The 22401-nt window shown below is 43.1% G+C and overlaps 1 protein-coding gene across 1 annotated transcript in view; it reads left to right on the top strand.

Annotated features, from left to right (window-relative positions):
* The window catches only part of LOC124795789 (sodium channel protein Nach-like), a 146657-nt gene that overhangs the window by 50322 nt on the left and 73934 nt on the right, over window positions 1–22401 (top strand). The window lies entirely within an intron of this gene.

The raw sequence follows: 22401 nt of genomic DNA, 5'->3' as shown, positions 1-22401 counted from the left end.
ACAGTGTAGGGCCACCCACTTCATTGTATTATTAAATTATTTCAGCAGCTTGAGGCGGAAAATGTTTTAGAGTTAACCAGTTCAATGTATTAATTAAGTCTTCTGTTTGGGTGGAATTTCACTAGTAACAGTTGTACACATATCAAGAAAAGTTTTGCATCACACCGGTCCCCGGAACTCCTGTAGATAGACGTCGACTGTGGATGTTGTTACACAGACACTGTTCCTTTTATTGTTCAGAGATGTCACTAAATCCGCCAAAAGATGTGAACAACCATGCACGAGCAGCGTCTATTAGACGGAGGGGGTCCGACGGCCGATCAGTTCTAATCATTCCATCAGGAAGGAGGGACACGGCCCGTGTTGTCTGTAGTTCAACCATGCCTGGACAGTCAATACCGCGGTTCGATCGCGTTCGCTCCGTTACTTTGTGCCAGGAAGGGCTGTCGACAAGCGAAGTGTCCAAGCACCTCAGAGTGAACCAAAGCGATGTTGTTTGGACATGGAGAGACAGAAACTGTCGATGACATGTATCGCTCAGGCCGCCCAAGGGCTACTACTGCAGTGGATGACTGCTACCTAAGGATTATAGCTCGGAGGAACCCTGTCAGCAACGCCACCATATTGAATAATGCTTTTCGTGCAGCCACAAGACCCAAACTGTGCGCAATAGGCTGCATGATGCGCAACTTCACTCCCGACATACATTGCGAGATCCACCTTTGCAACCACGACACCATGCAGCACGCTACAGATGGGCCCAACAACAAGCCGAATGGACAGCTCGGGATTGGCATCACGTCCTCTTCACCGATGAATGTAGCATATGCTTTCAACCAGACAATCGTCGGAGACGTGTTTGATGAGAATCTGGTCAGGCTGAACGCCTTAGACACACTGTCCAGTGAGTGCAGCAAGGTGGAGGTTCCCTGCTGTTTTGGGGTAGCTTTATGTGGGGCCGACGTACGCCGCTGGTGGTCATTCGCGCCCCCATCGTGCACATCATGTGAATGACTTCCTTCAGGATAACGACATCCCTCGACTAGAGTGGCCAACATGTACTCCAGATATGATCCTTATTGAACATGCCTGGGATAAATTGGAGATGGCTGTTTATGGACCCACCAACCGCTCTGTGGGATCTACGCCGAATCTCCGTTGAGGAGTGGGACAATGTACACCAGCAGCGCCTTGATGAACTTATGGTTAATAATGAGCATATGGCATTGGTGGCAGGTAGACCCCTCGCGGGGCGGTTCGGCCGCCGCTCCACAAGTTCTTTAACGCCACGACGGTGACTTGCGGGTGAATGAGGATGAAATGGTGATGAAAGACACACAACACCCAGTCATCTCGAGGCAGAGAAAATCCCTGACCCCGCCGGGAATCGAACCCAGGACCCCGTACGCGGGAAGCGAGAACGCTACCGCAAGACCACGAGTTGCGGACAACTTGTGGATAGTATGTCACAACGAATACAGGCATGCGTCAATGCAGGAGGACGTGCTATTGGGTATTAGAGGTACCGGTGTGTACAGCAATCTGGACCATCACCACTGAAGGTCTCGCTGTATGGTGGTACAACATGCAATGTGTGGTTTTCATGAGCAATGAAAAGGGCGGAAATGATGTTTATGTTGATCTCTATCTCAATTTTCTGAACAGGTTCCGGAGCTCTCGGAACCGAGGTGATGCAAAGCATTTTTAATGTGTGTAGTATTAGCGTGAGAGAAACCGTGCCTCTGCAACAGCTGTAACCAGTACTGCAATATATAGTAAAAAAAATAATTAATGCAGTACTATAATTTGTAAAACCAAGAACAGTGAATAAGAAAAAGTTCAAACAGTAGTAACAAGACCTGTGAATGTAAACGCAGTACTACTTCGTATATTGTAAAAACAACAACATTTGTGAATGTAAAGCTGTATTACTACTGTGAATACTTATGTCTGATTAAAAAGATTGTTATTATTTACCATACGTCTTTGTTGTTATTTCACAAAATACCTACCCTCACAGTTGTATAAAAAGGCTGCGCATGGTGCACAACATAGTCGTTTGTAGCATGAAGGAGGTTACGTTGAAGATGAAAACAAAATATATGCAGTGATTTCATGAGATTTCGCCTATCGCGCTGCACGTATAGGTTTTCGGGAACAGGTGACGCGTGATCGTGTCCACTTCCAAAGACATATAGCAAACGTCTGAAACTATATCACCTGTGATGGAACAAAGCCACAGATGTAGGATCTGGGCAAAGCAATGAGCTAGGCAGAAACAAAGAAAATTGCAGAATGTGAGGTACAAGATTCGTTTATTTTCATTAATACAACTTAAAATTAAGCTTACATTTTTATAAGCAGGCACAACACTATCTTTATATATCTTCTTAAGCTGGTGGAAAGCAGGGCACCCGTAGAATCGCCTTTCACATGGATGATGGTATAAGGATGATTTAATATTCGAAGTGAAAAGTGAAATAATCTGAAATAATCATATCTTTGTAAGGTATACGGGGATCGTCCCAGTGTTAACCACTTTGCACTCCTCCATATTGTAGCATCATTCACATTCTTGAGAGGCCTCAGTGATGCAATGCTTGCTGAGAATGTCTCTCTATTATACCAGCATCTCCCGTGTATGCTATGAATGCAACATCTTTAAATATGAATTTTCTACACTCACCAACATAGAAACCTTGACTGTCAGAAACGAAGTTTACACTACAAGTTGTCACTGTGAAATGCTCTGGGTATGACATAGCACTTCGTCATTTATACAACAGGCTGCATAACACCAGTAAGTGGGCAATAGTTAATCACACAGTCATATAAAGTAGAGCATGCACTGCGGAATTTTCTGGAAAATTTGATGAGGGTTCAAAATCGAATCATCCTCTGTTGGTCCTGATTTAATTATCTCATTCTATTAACAGAATCTTCCGTCGGTTCACTTAGAACAGTCTGTTCCAATGATTGGTGTCAGCTCCTTCTATTTCCATGGACTGAGTAGACATTCTTTCTGTTCAACAGTTTCATACTGAGAAGCACCGAACCTTGCTGTATTGTAGCAGTTAATTGTCATACGGATACAATTCTGAATTCATGTAGACTCTGGCATTAGTTAAATTACTGTTATCAAATACGGTCGAATCATCTGCTGAATTTCCCCTTCCATTGGTCTGAAATGCAAGTATGCTGAATCCCGGTTTTTCCAGCTGCATGTAGGTCTTAATAGCCTATGTTTGTCCGCTCGCTGTCTCTAGCACTGGACACTCAGAAACCTCCAATGAGAGGAAAGTTAATAGCAGATATGTACTGGTATCCAGAACTTTTACAAGCTGCAAACGCTCCTCGTCTGCCATAGTGATGTGTCGGATTTTTCCATATAATTTTATTGATGATGATTCTGATTCTTCTCTTTGGATCCTTGAATGTATGAGTTGCTATCCGTTGCTCTCCGTACCAGAATACGTTCCTGTTTAGGATTCACAATAATTTGCTGCATGTCCTCTAAGTACCCCATAATCATTTATAGAGGTATGCATGCAGTAAATCGGGGGTATTCTTCTATTGTTCTGCCCACAGGCTCGTCTATGAACCACGCTGGATTTTCTAAACCATTCAGATTCGAAGGTGATAATGAGACGCGTTTTAAGGTTTGATGCTGTGCCAACATTACGTGTACGATCAATCTCCGCCCCATTAAGTTCATAACGTATTTCCTGAAACGGAAATGCTAAGGCATTAGGCTCAAATGGTTCAAATGGCTTTGAGCACTATGGGACTCAACATCTGAGGTCATCAGTCGCTAGAACTTAGAACTACTTAAACCTAACTAACCTAAGGACATCACACACATCCATGCTCGAGGCAGGATTCGAACCTGCGACCGTAGCGGTCGCGCGGTTCCAGGCTGTAGCGCCTAGAACCGCTCGGCCACGGCGGCCGGCTAAGGCATTAGGTATAAGCCTTGATCCCGCAGTATGACTTCCATCCTTTTCCTTAAATGATCCATTCAAATATATGGAAATGTTGTATGGGAGAGTTAATGCGTCTTGGTGCTGGATGATAACCTAATTTCGTCGTTTCTGTTAAACGTTCTTGAAGCATAACGTTTATGCGAGAAATATTCCTGGCGTATGATTCGCTCATCATGTTCCAGTAGGTGAGATATACTGAGTGGCGTCATTGCGAGCTTTCAAGCCTACCGATTTAAGAAGCTCGCAGTTCGCATGTGTTCGCACCTTGCAGTTATGCTGCGAAGTGCTCTGTTGTGCGCTGGTTTTATGTCTTACGTCCGTCCTGTCTTAGATGCAGTCGTACAGTGATTTCCTCACAACGAAAGACAACAAGTTGATTGTTCTGGTCAACAATATGTAACTCCAGGTAGTTCACTGTCTGAACTGCCACTGGAAGGTACATAGCGTTGGCACGAGTCTAAAAAATCTTATACCCTGTTCTAACTAATGGAAAGAATCCGTAAATTGAATTAATCAATCTATCGTTGTAATGTTACATTCAACACGGTTTGTACTGACAGGGAGAATGTCCACTGTTTGATCAGATTTGTAAAATTTACTGGAATCCGTCTTCAAAACCTCTTCCTTTGTGAAACCCAGTAGTGGGCCTATTGAATCTTTCTGCTGTGAGTGAATCGATGCATTCGTCGTCCTTATTTCAGATTTAAGTGTACTGATGTTTGCTTGGAGCTCAATCCCTGATTTAAAACTTCGTTTAAATCGTGAATATCGTATGCACCACGGTCAGTTTCCAGAATTTAGTTTTTACCATTAATTTCAGATGCAGTTTATTGTTAGCCTCTGCGGTATGTGACATTGTTTTGTATGTCCCTGGCCCAGTCAGCGCAGTACTCCAATTTCCAATGCTTAAGTCAACTAGTGGGAAGTAATTCACACATAATACAGATGGTAGTCCTCATGGCGTATGACATTGGTTCAAAATGGCTCTGAGCACTATGGGACTTAACATCTGAGGTCATCAGTCCCCTAGAACTACTTAAACCTAACTAACCTAAGGACATCACATACATCCACGCCCGAGGCAGGATTCGAACCTGCGACCGTAGCGGTTGCGCGGTTCCAGACTGAAGCGCCTAGAACCGCTCGTCCACACCGGCCGGCGTATGACATTGCGTCTAAAAAGCAACTGATGGATAGATGATTAATGCCCATCCTTAAAAATCGTTTGTAAACGTCTGAAAGTGCATGATGTATAACTGACCACACAGGAATGTATTAAAGTTTTGGTAGCTTCGAAAGTTGTTGAACATATGTCTTCTGCCTGTGAAGTATCGTTGTAATTCTTCTGAAGGGTGCAGGTCGGTGAATGAATCTAAATAGTAGACGTTATTTGTATTTCTTTTTTTAACATATGCTACCTAGTGAGTTTCATGACGTCCTGCTGCATTTAAATTCACAATTCCGCATTCTCCTGATTTCCACATAGTCTTCGGTAATGTATTCCACATAAACACATCCCGGAATCTCGGAATGTTAAATTTCTTCTTAACAACTTTAAGCAGATATGTATTTGTAAGCGCCCTGTCTGATAGTACTGGTAGGCTTTTTATGTTTCTTTTCGTTTATGAAGAGACCTAGTCCTTTTCTCTATGATTTCAAGTACAGCCCTTTTCAGATAGCTGCTGCCTCCATCATGTGGTTATTTCTTCGTGCCTCCTGCAGTTGCTGTGAGTTTTGTACATTCTTGACTGTCCTGGCAACAGTCGCTGTACCCCAAGCCATGAACCTACTGCCAAGAGACTGGCGCTGGCTAGGGTAGGAATCAGGAAGGGAGTAATTCCACCTGACGTCTTGGGTATTGGTGGAAAGCGTTTTCTCGTTCCTTCCTGCTGCAAGGCGCTTTTAGCTGCAGACATCACTGTCAAGGGGCAGTTTTCCAGCACCCTTTGGTTGTCATATTCTTCCTTAGCACCCTACATGCAGCCCTCATAACTTGGTTGATCTTCTTCACACCCAACCCGAACTTAACTTTACCACGCATAGTTTTTTCAACTACAAATGCTGCAGTGCATTGACCTATACCAACAACCGTTGATGCACGTATTGTCTTAGCTTTATCAGCTCAAAATCGATCGGCAGTGTGACAACTTTTATTTGCTGTGTATGCAATGACGTGTTCCATACACGCTTCACCAAGTAAATTTATCTCCTCATCACTGCGTGTCAATCGTTTTAATAGTTTTATTCCAGATCAACAGCACTTATATCCAGGAATATGTAATTCAACCGGTAGTTTGTCGATAATATTGCCTCCAGCTCTAATGCATCTCCTATTATACATGTTATGCTGCTGAGATGGTTGTGGTCTGCGCACTCTGTTATGTAGTAAATCGCAGCGTCGATCCATCTGTTTTGTGATGCGGGAAAACCAAGCCATTTAACTAATCCTATATTCCCTCGACGCCGCATGACGCTCTCTACAAGATAAACAGCTGGTTCCGATCTCTTCTGTAACTCTTCTGTGTAAAAGCATCCTGGAATTTCAGTACCTCTACTGGCGTTAGATAGGTTCTAGGATTCGTTCTCGGAAATTTGAAAACTGTGAATATCCCTGTTGACCAGTTTGACATTTATGACTTACCAAATGCTTTCTTGTGTTTTTAAGTACACACTTAACCACCTATGTTAAATTGCTGTTTGCATGGATCTAGCAATTTAAAATGATTGTATACCATGTCTAGAAGTCTATTATCATGAACATCGATTGGTCTCATTTTTATTGTGCGATGTTTGGTTCGATTACACTATGTAATTATTTGCAGAAGAATAGCAGTCCGTTTGTGTGAGCCACCAAGATTGAATCGCGTCCACATTTGGGGATTCGTTGTTCTGTTCAGACGTTCTATGATACTCGCCTTCAGGTGGGTGAATGTCCATATTGCTCCGTCACAGTCTTGAAATACCTATTGTAAAACTCGCCGCCATGATCTGTTTGAAGGTTGTCTGGGCTTCGATTCATCCCAATCTGCAGCAATCGCTCAAATGCACGTGACATAATTCGCTGTTTTCCCTTTCACGGGTAATACACAATCAAATTTAGAACAAGTATCAATGACCATTAAAATATATTTCAATCCGTTATTCGTAAATGAACTTTCCCTCCTGCCGACATGATCCGCCTTCCAGACGTCGTTCAAACCTTTAATCATAACATATCTAAGAGTGTATGTATTGCATGCTGGTTTTTGCAGTTTTCGAACTATAGTCTCCGTGCTTTTTCAATGATACCTCTCTCTAAGCTCAGAAATTACTGAAACAATTTCATTCGAATGATCTGTGTTACAAGCGGCAGCTGATGTCATGAGCAGTGGTAACAGATCTATTATCTCGTTAGGGTCCTTGTAATATATATATACACTGCGGGAGTCAATTGTTCACTCTTTTATGCTCAATGTCAACACCACCACTGCTACTATTTTTTTCACCATCTAATATAGGTTTTATAGTGGATTTGTGTTTCACATTGCTTCTTCTTTTTTGCGTTCTTATACAGATCGCTCAAATGCATTATTTCACGCTACATTTTCAGATCTTCAGGGGAATAATTTACAGTTTTTGTGAGTCATAGAAAAATAAGATTCATTAGACCAGGTGTTCTTTGAAATTCTCTAGCCCCTAACTGTACTATTTTTTCATTTCAGGTTATATCCAATTTGCATGATTTTCACCACTGACACCGAATGTTTTGTCCATCCTGGCGTTGCTGTAACGTTTAATGAAACCGCCATTAGCGTCACCGTCGTCGTTGTGGAATTTCGCTGAAAGTTTAGCAAGAGATTCAGTAACTGGTTTAAAGGTTTCTCACAGTGTCTGCTACCGCTTCAAATGCCCTAACCTCAACAACCGTAACTTCTCTCTAACCGCCTTCTGTGCTTCGATGAGTTTATGCTTAGTCAGCACCTCGTTGTAGACTACCCAGATTTCTGAGCAGCCTAAATTTTATATATCCGCTCTTCTTCTTCTTATGCTCTTCCCCCTTCTCGATAACAGCTATTCTCCCTTCAGTTAGGTCGCTTACTTTCTTTTCAGTTGCGTTAACCTGTACGTACACTGTCCCCTTCTCACTAACAGCTACTTCCCAGTTAAGTCGTTTATTTTCTTTTTGATTGCATTAACTTGTTCGTTCAGTGTGTTGTTCAGTCTCAGAAATGTATGACAGTATATCTCTAGTTCCTTGCGTACACCTCCAACTTTACGTTCGAGAGTTTGAGTTCTCATGTCAATGTACAAGCGAATGTTCTGTGTATGCACACCCATTCTATCAGACTGAGTCCCGACATGTGTGCAAATTTATCCATGGTGATGCGTTTGCTGATGTACTCACCTTTTCCCATGGCTATACATATAGGAACTCCTGGAAGTTCCATCTACACCAGCCGTCATTCAGTTTTCTTGTTTTATCAGTAACGAGAAACCCACACATTAAGTGATTCCAGCAGTCTGCACATATCTTTGCAAAGTCATTGAACGACACGAACATCATTGTCGACATGGTGAATGTGTTTTAAATTCAGATTGTCCTATTTTAATGCTATAATTAGGTTTGTATCATCCCTCACCAGCTATTTTGGGATTCCTGAATATGTATGACAGATAAATACATCAACAGCCATATGGCGGCGACCGAAAGAGAAATATTGCTGAATTTTATCTTGGTTTTCCTCAGCAACATACTAATATGAACGCTGTATTTGGCTTTACTTTTCCGGTGAAAGGATATTACTACTCTCGCTGAAGACCGTGTATGTCACACCGTCTGCACCCTGCAATACCTCCTGTAAAAGTAGGCATTTGGGCTGAAACAGTGTTTTTGAAAATACACATACATGCTCAACGCGGGATCTATCAGGATGTGTTAGCAGCAAAATGAGAATATTTTTCTTGCCACAGTTGGATAGACCTACAATTATTGCATGTATTTTGTCTGGAAGAGTACGAGATTCGTCTTTCGTCTTCTTGCACTCCGTCACCGTTCCAGTCACTTACAACGAAGTGTTGATGCTTCACCCACCCTGCCGTGATACGTACTACGTGAGGTACTGACCTGCAGCGGGCTTTTATAGAAAATAATGAACACTATGTCCTGCCATGATGCCGACTATGTCAGGCACTGGCGCGCAACGGGCTTTAACAGATAATCTAGTTAAATGACAACTTTCTGCTATTGCATGATGCAGTGGAAATACTGGTAGCAATAGCTTTAGTACTTGCAATATAATGTGAAGTAAGACAGACATACATGGTTATATACATTTTTATTCAGTAATCATACACAGGTTGCACTACATCAACATATTCTTTCTTTATCTTAATAACAGTACAGAACATCGGTCTCATAAATTAACACGCTGCCGGGAGAGCGGTGTGCTGACCACGTGCCTCTCATTACCTGCATCCAGTGACGCCTGTGGGCCGGTCGGTGCCGTAAGATCTTCATGGCCTGTTCGGACGGAGTTTAGTTTAGTACAGAATATAGAAAATAAAGCCTTCTAGTAAACACAGAATTCAGCATGTATTTCCCTCAAACTTACTGGAATTACATTAGTTTTCATTGGCGCCATAAATGGCTGTGAGCACTATGGGACTTAACTTCTGAGGTCATCAGTCCCCTAGAACTTAGAACTACTTAAACCTAACTAACCTAAGGACATCACATACATCCATGCCCGAGGCAGGATTCGAACCTGCGACCATAGCGGTCACGTGGCTCCAGACTGTAGCGCCTAGAACCGCACGGCCACTCTGGCCGGCTTGGCGCCATATTGACCCACCATACGTAGTCATGTACATACACACTGCTCTTATATAGATACTCTGTAATGTCCCTATGCACAGCTTTAACACATGCCAGCCATCTGTTCAGTCTTTCCAACACAATGGATATCACCATTTGTAGACTGAACAAGTTTGTAACGATGGCGTGCTATAGGTAAATGTATGTGTCACTTGATTTCACACGGAGTGCAGAGTCATTTGTAATGGATAGAGCTAGAGCAGCACAGTAAATGTCTGGAGGAGGACGGCTCGGATGATACTTGGCGCTCAACTGCTGCCTGCTGTAGGCTTTTGGACAACACAGCTCATCCCAGTCCACCTTCGTAATCCGCAGTTTAGTACTTTTAGCTGCATTCTTTATCTCTGCTACAACACATCAGCCTTTGTCTGGAGTTGCTTCTATACCAATACGTAAACGTTTCGAATAACTAGCGGTTAAATTATACGCTGAGGTGAACAGTAGTTGCGCACATGGCTTAATTGATTTCTTTTCATCTGCTGCATTCTCATTTTGTCCATGCAGTATCACCGGAATATTCTGAAATGGCATGTATGATGGTATCCAGTAGCAACGAACATAATGCTGATTAGCCCCCCCCCCCCCCCCCCCCAGTGGACTTCTCCGAGTCAGAGGTGACTGGGTGTCTTCAACCGACAATTAATAACTCATTGTCCTGCTCCAACAAGCTGACTAGAAGCGCGACAGAATCCCAGGGTGCTGCCACTACTGCGTGTCCTGACGGCTGGAACATGTGACTGCTGGAGACCCCGACGGCCGCGCGGGATTAGCCGAGCGGTTTGGGGCGCTGCAGTCATGGACTGTGCGGCTGGTTCCGGTGGAGGTTCAAGTCCTCCCTCTGGCATAGGTCTGTGTGTTTGTCCTTAAGAAAATTTAGGTTAAGTAGTGTGTAAGCTTAGGGACTGATGACCTTAGCAATTAGGTCCCATAAGATTTCACACACTATTGAGACCCCCACATGCTGGAGGACGTCGCGTCCAGAAATGAGCAAAGAAGAAAAAGCATTACAAGGGATAACAGCAGCACAAAGACCTCATCTTCCGCACACAGCAGTAAACGCAGACATTAAGCAAAATGTGCTTACTCTTCCAGAGCTTCTTCCTACTCTGGTGCTGCAGCTGGGCAGCACTGGATAATCTCAGCTGGCACATTATGCTGACTGATTGTAAACGAGGCCGCAGAGCTATGGGCCTACCTTACACCCCTGGTGCGATCGGATGCTGCGTTCCTATTGGTTACTGCCAAACTGAAGCGCCTCTGATGGTATAATTGTGTTAGGGGCGCACCTGGGCTCTCCATCCAGAAGAACTGAGTTTCAAGTCCTAGAGAGGGCGCCGCCATTTTGTATTTCCCGCCAATTTCCGTTCGACGGACGGGGTGGGACGTCAGTACAACTCTTGGACAAAGAAATTCACTACAAAATTAAAAATTCCCGCCAATAGGGGAGATGGGGGAGGGGGAGGGGTGGGGTAGGGGCGGGGAAAATACATGACGTCATCTGGGAATGGGGTAATTAAATCATCAATTTAATTAATTTGCATATTAATTTGATATCAAAAGTGTCCTCATGCCACAATCTTTCTACTACTCATAATAGCAGTTCTTTATAAATTTCCCTGCAGTTGGTAACAAAATTTTCTGCTTGTGAAAAGCTCTTGGGTTTCAACCGGATGGCAGGGTTAAAATACCACGACGTTTCATTAAGTATCAAACCCATAATTATTTTAACTGTGGCATCCGGCTGGAAACCCGAGAACGGGGTGCCACACACAGTACATCTTTAAGCCAATCACCTGCATAGCACCACCAATAAATGTAGACACGCATTCTTTTTTGACAACACTTTTTGGACGATATCACTTCGCCAAATTATTCATGAATCCACGTTTCGTCTGAATAAACCATTGGCTACTTCAGTTCTTATACCTTACATTTTTGTAAAAATCTAATGCAATTTTCTGTTTTTAAAACTATGTCGTCGTTTATTGAAACACAATTTAAAACACAAATTCCATAGAGAGCAGTTTTTCTCACAAGTAGGCGACGCGTGTAGGGATGGAGGTCGCAGTACTCACTGAATGGTAATGTATGAGGAGCGTCCAATGAATAACGCAACACTTTTTCTTACTAAGAGCAGGTGATTTTATTCAGGATTCCAATACATTATATATTTTCCCACACTTTTGGATTCAAAACCCTATTTTTCAAAATAATTTCGGTTCAGTGCGACTGGCTTATGCCACCTTACTAGTAGGGTCGTATGTTACTACTCTGGGGTCGATGTCGGTTCCAACGTCTTGCTGCATCAGTAGCCTCGTCATCATTCACGTGCTCCTTCGTGCCGAGTGCGATCTTCATTGAGCCAAACAGATGGAAGTTGGAAGGTGTGAGAGCTGGGCTGCAGGGTAGATGAGAAAGAACAGTCCAATGAAGTTTTGCAATCTGCTTTAGGGGGTACAGACTTGTGTGAGGCCCTTGTGTTGTCGTGGAGAAGGAGAAGTTCATTTTCATTTTTCTGGTGACAAACACGATGAGGTCCAACATTGCAGGAGTCACAGCTGTGTACAGCCGGCCGGCGCGCAGGGGATCGGATAGGTTAAGCGACCTTGTTACGATGATGGCATACGCCTTGGCCAAAGACTCACCGTGATTTTGTTCATTTTCAGGTTCCTGTACACATTCTACAAGCACCTATGAATATCTGCGATGCCTTAGTTTACCGCCAAAAGGAACTCAGTGACAGTTCTCTGCTTGGAACGCACCAGCGTTATAGACGCCAATTTGAAAGCTACGTATATCGCCGCCAACTATCGGAACTTCATTCAATGTAAGGACTGAAGAGGGAAAATTAAGCTGTGAGGACGGGCCGTGAGTCGTGCTTGGATAGCTCAGTTGGTAGAGCACTTGTCCGCGAAAGGCAAAGGTCCCGAGTTCGAGTCTCGACCCGGCACACAGTTTTAATCTGCCAGGAAGTTTTATATCAGCGCACACTCCACTGCAGAGTGAAAATTTCGTCACGTGATCCGTTATTTATTGATCGCCCCTTGTATCTTAAGCTGCAAGCTATCTCAAGAAAGCCGTTCCCACTGGTGGGCCCTCGTGCAACGGCTCCATCCTTGATAACCGGATGCGCTCAGTTTACCTGTCGTTCATTAGATCCATAACCGTATCAGCAGTACTGAAACGGCCAAGTGTGAATGCGTCAGACGGATAAGCTATAGGTTATGCCTTCGATGCTAGTAGTATAAATTTTATTTTTATTTTTGTTAGCGTCTAAGTACATAGGTGAATTTAACCGATAATAAGAGCGAAGAGCGCTGAATTTAATTTACAAGCTGGTCTATGGCTGCAAAATTAATAAATGAGGAAGCAGGGCTTTGAAACGTTCATGATGCAAGTAGCCACTTAAATTTATTGAAAATTGACGCTATGGCAAGGTGGCCTTCATACAGCGTTCATGGTGCGAGTACAACTGATCATACTGATCTTTTTGTGACGACTTTCAGTAAATTGTAATTCCTAACACAATAAATAAATCTATGTTTGTTGTATGAAATCAATTTTATTTTGTCTCCCTCTCATCTACTTTGGAACCAACACAGAGAAGACGTTTGTCAACTGTCATCAGCAGTGAATGAACACAAGGAATAAAGAAAAATAAGCAATTAAAAAAGAAGTGTTTTGAAGTAGAATCGAACACATGAACCTCAAGGTACCAGCATGCGACTTTAAAACCTAAACTATCGCTCTATTTATCGCACTATGGTTATTTTAACAGATGAAATTCATTCTATGTAAGTCTGCAGGCTTTCGTGGCCATTGTCATTGAAGTTAAAATTCATTCTGTCGACATATCGTGAATGAAAGTTCATCAGAATGAACGGTTTTACGGTGAGATATCAGGCACTTTAAATCACATCACCATACAGTTTGTTCTCCGATCCCCAACTCCGCTCTCAGGCGCTGTCCTTGTAATTCTTTGCTAACTTAGAAATCTAATCATGTATGGTTTAAGTTTTGAAGCTTTAACAAAGTTGCTATGTTCTCGTATCGTTCATAAAATAGCAGAAACTGATGCCAAATAACACATTTATCCGCAAGATCAGGTCATGTATACTGTAGGCATTTCAGTTAATGTCGCGGTAGGGGAAATTAGTGAAACAAAGTGAATGTCCCATAGTAGCAGCATGGGTCACTGTGTCCTGTGCAGAACGAGATGAGGAGTATCGTAAGGGATCATATGACCCGGCAGAGGCTTCGTCACTGGGAACTTGTCAATGTTTTCCAAATGAACCGTACTCAGCTGATTCTACAGAGAACCTCCTCGTTCCTTGTCTTAGCAATCCACCTGATTTTCAATATTCTTCTGTAGCACCACACCTCAGACGCTTTCGTTCTCTTCTATTCCGGGTTTCCCCACAGTCAGTAATTCACTATCATACACTGGTGTTCGCCAAATGTACATTCCCAGACATCTTTTCCTCAAATTAAGGCCTATGTTTCATAGCAGCAGTCTTATCTTGGCCAGGAATAATGTTAAGTTTGTCGCTATTTTCATTTCTGCTACTTATCACTACTTTTGTCTTTTCGGGTTTACTGTCAATCCATTTTCTGTAGTCATTAGACTACTCAATCCATTCAAGAGACTCTGTAATCCCTCTTCAGCATCACTCATTATAGCAGTGTCATCAGCTCATCTGATGACTGATATTACTTCACTTTGAATTTTAATCCCACTCTTGAACCTGAATGACTTTAAAGTAAATTTTTGGTAGCACTGAACGTACAGAAAGAAAATCACATCCATCCTACTCCTGGCGCTGCGGTATCCACGCCGCGGAACACAAACAAAATAATGTAATCACACCCACAGTTAGAGGGTATGACTGAAACTGCTGCCGTGTTGAGCTGATGCTGCCTGTCGTTGGTGGACCCAGAACCCATCCCATGACCCTGGAGTATCAATGGGTCAGCACACACACGAGACACTGTAGCTGTCAAATCACATTTAGAAGGTATGTGCAGAACATCACGTGTTGTCATCACAACCTTTATCCAAAGGTTTTTATACACTCCTGGAAATTGAAATAAGAACACCGTGAATTCATTGTCCCAGGAAGGGGAAACTTTATTGACACATTCCTGGGGTCAGATACATCACATGATCACACTGACAGAACCACAGGCACATAGACACAGGCAACAGAGCATGCACAATGTCGGCACTAGTACAGTGTATATCCACCTTTCGCAGCAATTCAGGCTGCTATTCTCCCATGGAGACGATCGTAGAGATGCTGGATGTAGTCCTGTGGAACGGCTTGCCATGCCATTTCCACCTGGCGCCTCAGTTGGACCAGCGTTCGTGCTGGACGTGCAGACCGCGTGAGACGACGCTTCATCCAGTCCCAAACATGCTCAATGGGGGACAGATCCGGAGATCTTGCTGGCCAGGGTAGTTGACTTACACCTTCTAGAGCACGTTGTGTGGCACGGGATACATGCGGACGTGCATTGCCCTGTTGGAACAGCAAGTTCCCTTGCCGGTCTAGGAATGGTAGAACGATGGGTTCGATGACGGTTTGGATGTACCGTGCACTATTCAGTGTCCCCTCGACGATCACCAGTGGTGTACGGCCAGTGTAGGAGATCGCTCCCCACACCATGATGCCGGGTGTTGGCCCTGTGTGCCTCGGTCGTATGCAGTCCTGATTGTGGCGCTCACCTGCACGGCGCCAAACACGCATACGACCATCATTGGCACCAAGGCAGAAGCGACTCTCATCGCTGAAGACGACACGTCTCCATTCGTCCCTCCATTCACGCCTGTCGCGACACCACTGGAGGAGGGCTGCACGATGTTGGGGCGTGAGCGGAAGACGGCCTAACGGTGTGCGGGACCGTAGCCCAGCTTCATGGAGACGGTTGCGAATGGTCCTCGCCGATACCCCAGGAGCAACAGTGTCCCTAAATTTGCTGGGAAGTGGCGGTGCGGTCCCCTACGGCACTGCGTAGGATCCTACGGTCTTGGCGTGCATCCGTGCGTCGCTGCGGTCCGGTCCCAGGTCGACGGGCACGTGCACCTTCCGCCGACCACTGGCGACAACATCGATGTACTGTGGAGACCTCACGCCCCACGTGTTGAGCAATTCGGCGGTACGTCCACCCGGCCTCCCGCATGCCCACTATACGCCCTCGCTCAAAGTCCGTCAACTGCACATACGGTTCACGTCCACGCTGTCGCGGCATGCTACCAGTGTTAAAGACTGCGATGGAGCTCCGTATGCCACGGCAAACTGGCTGACACTGACGGCGGCGGTGCACAAATGCTGCGCACCTAGCGCCATTCGACGGCCAACACCGCGGTTCCTGGTGTGTCCGCTGTGCCGTGCGTGTGATCATTGCTTGTACAGCCCTCTCGCAGTGTCCGGAGCAAGTATGGTGGGTCTGACACACCGGTGTCAATGTGTTCTTTTTTCCATTTCCAGGAGTGTACTACACCAGCATCTTCCCGAGAATTAAAGTAAATACTGTTGACTTGTGTGGATGTATACACATTCCAGGAAAACGGGACCAATAACTGGTTATGGAAAGGTGCTCTTTAATTCTACAATTTTAATTCTTTAACACGGAAGCCGATTACATGAACTACGAAACAGTTCTACTCACAGTTCTACTGTGGACTATCTGTGGTGGATGACTGTCTATTCGTGATAAGCAGCTCAGCATGGGATACAATACCTTCCCAAAGGGTTTTTGCTAGTGCTAAGAATACGGAAAAGTCTGGTGATAGTAAATCTGAGAGTGCAAAGAGCTATACATTTCCAGAGAACCTGACTATCTTGCTGAAAGAAATAGAGACCAAATTAAACCTTCCCGGCACTTACAGGACTCAGTGTGCGTCAAGAAGACTTAGACCATTATCTATTAAAATTTTCGTATATGTACTTTTGCAGTTTTGTCTACTGGGATGTGGTACTAGCTTTATGTTGTTGTTCAAGTGATCATCACCTCTCTTTACTCTTATAACTCCTAAAATTAAAATATGTGTTATTTTTAGCTGGATGTGTACATGTTGTGGAGAACTGTTTTAAATGGAATATTCGGTAACGCCAGGATACAATACTATACCTCGATACTTTACTTTAAAAAACGATAGTCAATATGTATAATGGTTTATAAAACTGTGCACTGTATGACTACGGTTTTAACGTGAAAATCGATTATACAAAATAACGATACTTGCAGCTGTTTTGTAGGTGAGCTAATGGTGGAATTTGAAGCTACTTTGCCAGATGACTAATCAATTATTATGACTCGTTGCTTCCTATAGAAGCAAAACTGGGAAGCATGCTTTATTAGCGAACCCATCAATGCTCTTTAACAACATAATCCAAATATACGGAATCCTGAGACAGCATTTTTGATTCACCAAACAGTATTTTGTGTTTACTTCCGAGGCTGTGCTCAGGAACTGCTGATTTCTCATGTTCCCGATTTTTAACGTGCCGTTGATGTTCAGCATAGCAATCGGATAGGGTAGGGATAGGCTGACCGACGTAGTTACTTCCGCACTCTCAGTGGATGTTGGAAATCCCAGAGACTCTGAGGCGAGGATTGTTCTCAGTAGCACGCGGCACCTCCTTTATCTCCTTAGGTGGTCGGGAAATAAGTGCTATTCCTCGTCTTCGTAGGACTTGATGTATTTTACTATATGTAGCATGATTATGTAACATTATTATGATATAGCCCATCATGTGATTATTCAGTATTTCCACGTTACCATGTCTTGGAGAGCGCCAACTTTTACATAAAGTGCCCTGTAGCTATTCGTTTGGAACATGTACTGCAGCTAATTTATTTTGGAATCCAAGTGGTCCTTGTCAGAAAAAATTTTAACTCTATGTATCAACGCATTTAAAACAGCGCTCTTCTGGACTGGATGGTGAAAAATCTTTACTCTGAGGTAGCGGGTGGCTATAATTAAAGTGCCGCTACTTATGGACGTCCAGTGTGAGCTATAATTTTCATATGGCAGTGTAACTTTGTAGATATGCTAATGCGTTAATGCGGAACTGACTTACAGAGGAGGCCGACCGATGTGGCCGAGCGGTTCTAGGCGCTTCAGTCCGGAACCGAGCGACTGCTACGGTCGCGGGTTCTAATCCTGCCTCGGGCATGGATGTGTGTGATGTCCTTAGGTTAGTTAGCTTTAAGTAGTTATAAGTTCTAGGGGACTGATGACCTCAGATGTTAAGTCCCATAGTGCTCAGAGCCCTTTGAACCACTTGAATTTTGCCGAGCAGCCCATCGGCCTCTCATTGTAGTAAATCATCTAAAAACTACAACTTATCTTTTCTGTCTCGACTGTGAACTAGATGTACCGGTGCATGATATTCATGTGCTGAAGGAACTAACAAAGAGTGTAGACACTATGGCACCAGACCGTAAACGTGTCTATAATTGTGATGACAGGTGATTGGTTGGGAGTGGTAAGGTCTAGGGACCAAAAAATAAAGTAAACTTTAGCAGAAATTTATATTCAGAAACAATTACACTCTTTACAGTCTGAAAATACTCAAATACAAAATTCAAATGCATGAGGCATAAGATGATAATTAAAAAGAAAAGAGGTTGCCCACCTTGGCAGCCCAAAGTAAAATTATCAAAATAAGTCAAAGCACTAAACAGTCGCAACCAAATCATTAACTGCTGTACGGCGTTGCTCGTTAACAGACACATACAAGTCAAGAACATCAACTGATCAAGCACACAGCAAACACACAAACGGACTAAGAACCAATGATAAATGGAAGTATTTTAAAGCATTCAACAGTTACATCAACATCTGTCAATAACAGGCAATTACAGTTCAAGAGCGTCAGTTGGTTAGAAAAATAGTTATACTTATCAACTGCACAAACGGTTTAAGGCCCAACGCCTACCTCAATGAAGTAATTTCGAGTAATACAGTTTTATCTACGAATTCCAGTAACGAACAGGATACTCCTGTTTCCGGCAACCCCTGCCTAACCTTAAGTAAACAGAATTTCTTTACGAGGAACGGTAACAGATTTCAAGACGTGTACAGGATAAATTAATTAATTGCCGCCGGCCGTACCAACGAACTTTATAGATGGTGAAAATGCTTCAGCATTAATAGGATATTTTTATTAAAATATAAGAAATCCATTGGTAACTCTTTCTGAAACATCTCAAGCTTACAGGCTCCCATGAGCAGGCAGGCTATCTGGCTTACAAGCAAATATGGTGCAATGACCGACCAAAACATCGGACTAATAATAAAAGCCATCTTTGAACGACGTTGTTTGGATTTGCTCTAGCGGGATACGGAAGAAGTCAGTTCCTTTAAATACTAAGCGACTGAAATATAAAACACCAAAGCAAGGCAAACGCTTACTTTCAGAGGTTACAGGAAAGCAAACAGTGACAATAGCCGACCAAAACCAGACGGAATCGACTAAGACCGGTGGGCAGTAATGTCAAATACACTGAGGTGATAAAAGTAATGGGGTACCTCCTAATATCGTGTCAGACTTCCTTTTGCCCGACGAAGTGCAGGTATAGACTATTCGTTCAAAGTCCCCTGCAGGAATATTGAGCCACGCTGCCTCTATAGCCGTCTATAACAGCGGAAGTGTCGCTGGTGCAGGATTTTGTGCACGAACTGACCTGTCGATTATGTCCCATACAGGTGTGATGGGATTCATATCGGGCGATGCGGGTGGCCAAACCATTCGCTTGAATTGTCCAGAATGTTCTTCAAACCAGTCACGAACAATTGCGACCGGGTGTAAGGGTGCATTGTCATCCACAAAAATGCCATCGTTGTTTGGGAACATGAAGTCCGCAAATGGCTGAAAATGGTCTCGAAGTATCCAACAATAACCATTTATGGTCATTGATCGGCTCAGGTGGAGCAGAGGACGCAGTCCATTGCGCGTTAACATAGCCGACACCGTTATGGAGCCACCAACGGCTTGCACAGTACCTTCTTGATAACTTATATCCATGGTTTCTGCGCCACGCTCGAACCCTACCATCTGGAGTCAACTGACCAGACCGCGGTTTATCAATCACTTAGTGCCTATCCGACATGATCACGAGTCCAGGAGAGTGCTGCAAGCGCTGTCGTTCTGTTAGCAAAAGCGCTCGTGTCAGTCGTCTGCTGCCATAGCCCTTTAAGCCGAATTTCACCGCACTGTCCTAACATATAACGTCCCACATTAATTTCTGCAGTCATTTCACGCAGTGTTGCTTGTCTGATAGCACTGACAACTCTATGCAAACACAGCTGCTCTCGGTCGTTAGGTGAAGGCCATAGGCCACTGCGTTGACCATGATGAGAGGTATTGGCTAAAATATGGCATTTTCGGAAGACTACTAACTCTTGATTTCGGAACACTGAATTCCCTAACAATTTCCGAAATGGAATGTCCCATGCATCTAGCTTCAACTACCATTCAGCGTTAAAAGTCTGCTAATTCTCGTCGTGGTGCCATATTCACGTTGGAAACCTTTTCACATGAATTACCTGAGTACAAATGACAGCTTCGGCAATACACTGCCCTCTTGTACCGTGTGTATACGATACTACCATTTGTATATGTGTATATCACTATCCAATCCAGAATGGGGTAAATTATGCTGCCACAAAAGTCTTTCGTCACTTACCTAATAGCATCAAAAATCTGACAGATAGCCATATAGCATTTAAAACGAAATTAAGAGAATTTCTTAATGGCTACTCCTTCTACTCATTAGATGAATTTTTAGATATAGTAAGTGGGTAATTTTCCCAACCACCCTCCAAAAAAAAAAAATAAAGTGTCATGGTGTCATGTAATAGTTTGTGTAATGTAATATCTTGTATAGACACCTTTTATTAAAGGGGGTAGGACGCCAAACGGGCCGACTTATAGCAGGAGAGGCACCACAGGACATTTTAATTTCCACTGTCTATACTTTTACAAATAAATTCATAAAAATTTGTCAGCATGACCAAGAAGTATTCAGGATTTACACTGATAGCAGTGGACGTTGAAAAACATAACAAAAGCAATTTGTTTTATATGTGAAATTCGACCATTTTTTCCGTTACCATTGGCTGCATTAATTGCTTTATGTACACTTTTCTTCGTAAGTAAGAGAGATTCATCAATGAATTTTCCACAGCATACTTAAAGGAGTATGAAACTCTGAAACTTATTTAATTTATGAAAAAATGACTGAGTTATTACATTTTGAACTTCATGTTTAGAAAAAACACAAATTTTATAGTTAATTATCTCAATTTTTAACACAATTTTTAATAGATTTGGAAAATTCTAGAGTTTTGCATTAAGGAGTTTGTGTTCAATAAGCATACCAAGTTTGATAGTAATAGGATATTTATTTTGGATGCTACATGTACCTGAGTACATAAAATTGTGTTTTGCGGAAAGTGGCCATTAAAGGTTCTGCTTGTATTGGCATAGTTTTAGAACTCTCCAGCACCATAAGCAGGTTATTTCTCGTTTTCAAAATCAGTTTCCTTCCTCTTCACATTCCTATGATTCACTCTTCTTGATTTTACGAACTTCAAAAACGATTTATCTGCTTTCACTACACACTCTCTGTCTATCGCATACAAAGCTTTGATACAGTTCAGCCCGGGCTTAATTCCCATTTTCTCTAATATATATTTCCTGCTTTGCACACCGTCATTAAAACATGAAACTGCATCATGAACACCAATAGCAAGTGCATTTCCTCCCACAAAAACGGTTTTTGGCAATCTTTCGCATACACATTGGTTAAAACTTTCATTTGGGTTTTGGGTACCCCCATGAAGGCATTTCTTCAGCAAGTTTTCATTTGGAAGGTCCCTGAATATAGGTCTGATGGCTTCCATTACAGCAGTTGGTAGAGAATTCCTATGATGATATTCTTCACCACCTGCAATTGACCTTTGGTAGCCACACCATGATTCACTTCCTTTTGGGCATAAGTTGTGGATAGGGTTATTATCTGTGGACATTTTGTGGAAGTATAAGGCCCAAACTGCTTGCTTCATATTTTTCAAGTCCCCTGTGTTCCTTCTTATTGCCAAACCATAACATGTCTGTAGTTTGTCAATTTCTGCATCCGTCAGTCGCCCTCTCTTTTTATTCCTTTCCCATCAGATAATTTCTTTCTTGACAAATCTTGTCACAGCCTTCTAAGTCTAGTACCACGTCTTTCCTGTACATGTCGCACACATTCTAACTTTTGCACAATAGTCTCAGCTCCATATGGTGCACACTTTTGAACCTCAAGGAAAGCTTTACTATCACCATCACCTAGGTACTTCACATAATGCAGGCCACAGGTGGCAACAGATCTGGTAAACAACCTTACAACTCCCTGCACTTTCATACCTCCACTTGAGCCTTTATAGTTCATATTACATATATGATCTGCAATCCCTTTCACACAACTATGACAAAATTTACTCAGCACTTCAACATCTAGTACCTTACCAGCGTCAACAGATGTTGCTGTTACAACACCATTCAATGAAGT

The sequence above is a fragment of the Schistocerca piceifrons genome, chromosome 4, assembly GCF_021461385.2.
Source record: "Schistocerca piceifrons isolate TAMUIC-IGC-003096 chromosome 4, iqSchPice1.1, whole genome shotgun sequence".
NCBI lineage: Eukaryota > Metazoa > Arthropoda > Insecta > Orthoptera > Acrididae > Schistocerca > Schistocerca piceifrons.
This window is presented reverse-complemented; position numbering and strand designations above follow the sequence as displayed.